This window comes from Acomys russatus, chromosome 14, assembly GCF_903995435.1.
Source record: "Acomys russatus chromosome 14, mAcoRus1.1, whole genome shotgun sequence".
NCBI lineage: Eukaryota > Metazoa > Chordata > Mammalia > Rodentia > Muridae > Acomys > Acomys russatus.
This window is the reverse complement of record NC_067150.1, coordinates 12,528,775-12,534,112: the sequence shown is the minus strand read 5'-3', so window position 1 is coordinate 12,534,112 and position 5,338 is coordinate 12,528,775.

Below are 5,338 nucleotides of genomic sequence, written 5' to 3'. Positions count from 1 at the left end.
TAGAAACTTTAAACTGCCAAATTTGTCAGTGTTTTTGCTTTATAAACTGTAGCCATAGAAGTGGTGGGGGCTGCAACCTTGATTTAAAACTCTACTCAAAATCAACTGCTTGGTATTCTTCTTGTAACGTGAGTGTTCTATTTTTTCTCAAAGTAACACTGAAATCATCTGGACAAGATAAATATCACAAACTCTTAGGCATGTCCGATTGATGCCATTTTGAAACCCCCCTGGATGTCAAGATGAGGATTCAGAAAATGAGAGCCCTCACAGTGCTGGTGAGAGTATAAAGTAGTGCAATCTGTACTTACATCATGTGTAGATGGATCAAAACAGCAAAAAAACAAAAACAAAAACAAAAAACAAAACAAAATATAACAACTGTATAGCCACTGGTTTATAAAAAATATATTACATTTGAAAACTGTAGATTTAGATTAGTTAATATGAAAGAGATTAGTAGAAGAGGAGGGTATGAGAGTTGCAGGAGTTGTACTTGACCAAATTGGTTAAATGCATCTGTCAAAATATCAGGATTATTTATATGCTAACAAAATAATAAAAATAAATAATGAATAAATTTTAAATAAACTAGCAAAGTTGCACAACACTGTGCCAAGAGACATTTTTTTCATGAATTTGCTTTTCTGATGATAGTAAAACTATCTACATATTAGTTAACCACAATGAGAAATAGCACATATTTCATTTTCCGGTTTTGAGGTTTGACATTTCCATATTTCTAGTAACATTACAGAATCTAATATTTCTGAATATTTAATGGCTGATTTGGGCACATTATTAAATGTGTCTCTTTGTTCAAAGTTGACTGTCGTTAATTTAAATTTTCTTTCACAATTAGTAAATATGCAAATAGGAAAAAACTTAAAATTGGGACTAGACAAGCATAGAATAAGAGAAATCCTATTTGAAAATTTCAGGAATTAAGACACGATTCATACCTCTGTTTCTTCAAAATTGATTATTAAGGTATTAAAACTTTTCATAACTGATTGTTTTCAACCAAAATAACTTCTCCAGAAAATTAATCTTAAATTCTACTGCAGTTGCCAACAACTTTGGGACTTTCTCTTCTTTAAATGTGAGTGGCAATTGTCTGAATGAAACACTAGTATCATTTGCTTAATTGCTTAGTCAGTAGGGTGTATTATGTAGAAATGACCTAGATGCTCCAATACTGCCTGTTTTAGTTCTAGCCATGCTATGTAACCATCTTTTCATGTTTATGGTATTATTTCAGTTTCAATTTTGATTTTTTAATTAAACATTTTATTTTTACATATACATTTCTATGATTGTACATGTATACAATAAACTAGCTAAGTCAAGAAGAACCATGACATAATAGGGAATTATATAAATGTTACATTCTTAGTGTCTTGGCTATTTGTATTTGAATTTGGTGCATCTAAAATTCTGAATGTAAATCAATCACCATCACATTTTGTAGTTATCTACTTAAAACATCTCTCTATACTTAAAACATCTTAATCCCTAAACAACTAAGCTTCATTGTAACATCATCTTCAGCCTTCTGGCTCAATATATCTGACAGACATATTGTGAGGCAGGAACTATTGAGGATTTGCTTACCCTGACTTGGCAGAGTTTGGCCATTGACTCTACCTGCATCCAAGCTTACCCATTTTTTTAGATAGAATTCTGTCTGTGGTAGAAATGAGGACATTTTACCGAGTGGCTTGTTTACCATATTTGAGCCAACTCCATAAGGAAGTTCTTTGATGCTCATCATCCTTTTTGATGCAGGCTGGGTGTTTCCAGGAGTTAACCTGTCTTATTGTCAATTAATCTTTAAAATAATAAAAATTTTTTAAATGCAGAGTCTGTATACCCCTGAAGTTTATAAATACTTTTCTAACTATTATACTTTTTCTTTCAATAGAATCATATCTATCTGTTGCACCTAAGATGTATATTCTTGTAATAAAAATAGACTAGCAATTGACATGACCGTGATTTGATCAACTAACAATTAACTTGTATAACTTGTCTGTCTTAAACAGCCTGCAAAAGCACTTTCAAAATATAGGATGTAAACTTTGTATTATGATTGAGTTCTATGGGCACAATACCTCATATTAGAGTAGAAATATGTCAGGAGGGAAAATAAGGAATACGTAATGTAAGTATATTATAATTTCAAACATAAACAATGATGTATCCCAAATTATTATTTTCTTTTTTAAAATATATATTTTATTAATTTATTCATATTACACCTCAATTGTCATCCCATCCCTTGTATCTTCCCATTCCCCCCTCCTCTTCTCCCCTATGACTAGCCTAAGGGACATGTCCCATGAAAGTCTTCACTTACCAGGAAAGTGGGACAGAGGGGAAGACATCCTATTGAGACTCTAGGTGAGAGAAGCATGGGAGAATGGGGAAATAGAAGGATCCAGAGGATCCAAGAAACCTATAAGAAGAACATTATGACAGGCAAATCTGGTTCCAAGGGTCCTGCTCAAACTATGGCACCAGCCAAGGACAGCATGTGCAGTAAAATTTGAACCCCTACCCAGATCTAGCCAATGGACAGGACATTCTCCACAGTTGAGTGGAAAGTGGGGACTGACTTTCACATGAACTCTGGTGCCTCATATTTGACCATGTCCCCTGGATGGGGAGACCTGGTGGCACTCAGAGGAAGGATAGCAGCCTACCAAGAAGAGACCTGATACCCTATGAACATATACAGGGGGAGGAGGTCCCCAAATTAATTTTTTTCCAAATAATTGATATATTTTCTTACAACTCTCAATTTATAATTGTTTCTTTAGCTTTTGGTAAGCATATATGAAAATTAATCATTTCCTTGAAATGTATTATCATCTCTTCAATTCTCTGACAATAATCAGACTAAATGATTCAGGCTGTATTATTCTTGCATCATATGCATATGTTCTCTGACAATAACTGTTTGAACTGGCCTGCTTATTATGCTGATAATTTTAGTGTTAATGTCTTCAGGCACTTAATCCTTGAATGAAAAGCTTTCTTCAAAAAGTGTGTAGTTGAATACTTCCTAGAATCCCTTCAAGCATTTTCTTTTTTTAAAATATATTTTAATAATTTATTCATATTACATCTCAATTGTTATCCCATCCCTTATATCCTCCCATTCCTCCCTTCCTCCCATCCTCCCCCTGTATGTCCTCATGGGATATGGCTAAGATCAAAAATTCAAGTGACACCACATGCTGGCAAGGATATGGAAAGAGAGGAACACTTCTTCATTGCTGGTGGGAATGCAAACTAGTACAGCCACTTTGGAAATCTATCTGGCACTATATCAGAAAACTGCGAACAAGGGTTCCTCAAGACCCAGCTATTCCACTCCTTGGAATATACCCAGAAGATGCTCCAGCACACAACAAGAACATTTGCTCAAACTTCAAGCATTTTCTATGCTTTGCACTTTCTAGTACATGCGAAGCTCCCTGATGTAAAGTTACAATGACAGTTTTTTTCAAATAAAAGTAAATAATAAAGTGATTGATGCCACTGTGCTTTATTTTGAAAGTACCAGATATTTATTTGTGATCTTAAAAATACTATATTCCAGGTCTATATCATCTAAAGCTCTGTCCTCTTTTTATTAATTTTAATTATTCTCATACATATATGTATATACATATATAATATTAAATATAGCCTTATCAGTAAAAAAAAGAAAAAAATTCAGATTTTGAAAGTACATATTAGTGCTCTCTGTTTGATAAACTCTGCATTATGAACTTGATCAGAACTCTGAGACTTATAGAACTCTTGAGTCAAATGAAGACAATAAACCAAAGTATCAGATATTTATTTGTTTGTTTATTAACTATGCCTCATGGTGGTAACCCCATCCCTCCTTACTTCCCAGTCCCACCCTCTTCCTGCTTCCCCTCCCACTCTCCTATTCCTCAGAAAAGGGGAGTCCCACTTCCTATTTACCCCAGCTCAACAAGTTGCATTAAGACAGAGTGTATCTTCTTCTCCTGTGGTCTGGCAAGGCAGTCCCACCAGGGGGAGGTGATCAAAACCCTGGCACAGAGTCCATGTAAGAGACACCCACTCCCCACCACATTGCCCTTCTAGAGAATCCACATGAAGACTGAGCTTCCCATCAGCTACATCTTTATAGGAGGACTAGGTCCAATCCATGCAAGCTTTTTGGTTGGTGCTTCAGTCTCAGCAAGCCATTCTGGGCTCTAGTTAGTTGACTCTGTTGGTCTTCTTGTGTAGCTCCTGTCACCTCCAAGTTCTTTTCTCCTTCCCCAAACTTTCTCACAAGACATGCCACACATCATCCAATGTTTGTCTGTGAGTTTCCGCATCAGTTTTGAAGTACTGCTGGGTGGAATTTCTCAGTAATCAGGGAAATGCAAATTAAAATGACTCTGAGATTCTATCTTACACCTGTAAGAATGATTATCAAAATCTTTAGCGACAGCACATGCTGGCAAGGATGTGGAGAAAGGGGAACACTTCTCTATTGTTGGTGGGAGAGTAAACTTGTACAACAACTTTAGAAATCAATCTAGTGCTTTCTCAGGAAATTCGGAATAATTATACTTCAGGACCCAGCCATATCATTCCTGGGAATATACCTGAAAGATGCTCTACCATACAACAAGGACATTTGCTCAACTATGTTCATAGCAGCTTTATTCATTATAGCCAGAATCTGGAAACAACCTAGATGTCCCTCAACTGAAGAATGGATAAAGAAACTGTGGTACATTTACACATTGGAATACTATTCAGTTTTATTTATCTATTTATTTATTTATTTTATTACTTTATTCTTGTTACATCTCAATGGTTATCCCATCCCTTGTATCCTCCCATTCTTCCCTCCCTCCCATTTTCCCCCCATTCCCCTCCCCTATGACTGTTCCTGAGGGGGATTACCTCCCCCTGTATATGCTCATAGGGTATCAAGTCTCTTCTTGGTAACCTGCTGTCCTTCCTCTGAGTGCCACCAGGTCTCCCCCTCCAGGGGACATGGTCAAATGTGAGGCACCAACGTATGTGAGAAAGTCATATCCCACTCTCCACTCAACTGTGGAGAATGTTCAGTTTTAAAAACAAGGAAATCTTGAAATTTGCAGGCAAATGGATAGAACCAGAAAGGGTCATCCTGTGTGAGGTAACCCAGACACACAAAGACATACATGGTACGTATTCTCTTAAAAGTGGATATTAGCCATGGAGTACAGGATAAATATACTATAATGCATAGACCCAAAGAAGATAAGTAAAAAGGAGATTCCAAGGCTGCTTAAATGTCATTCATAATGGAAAACAG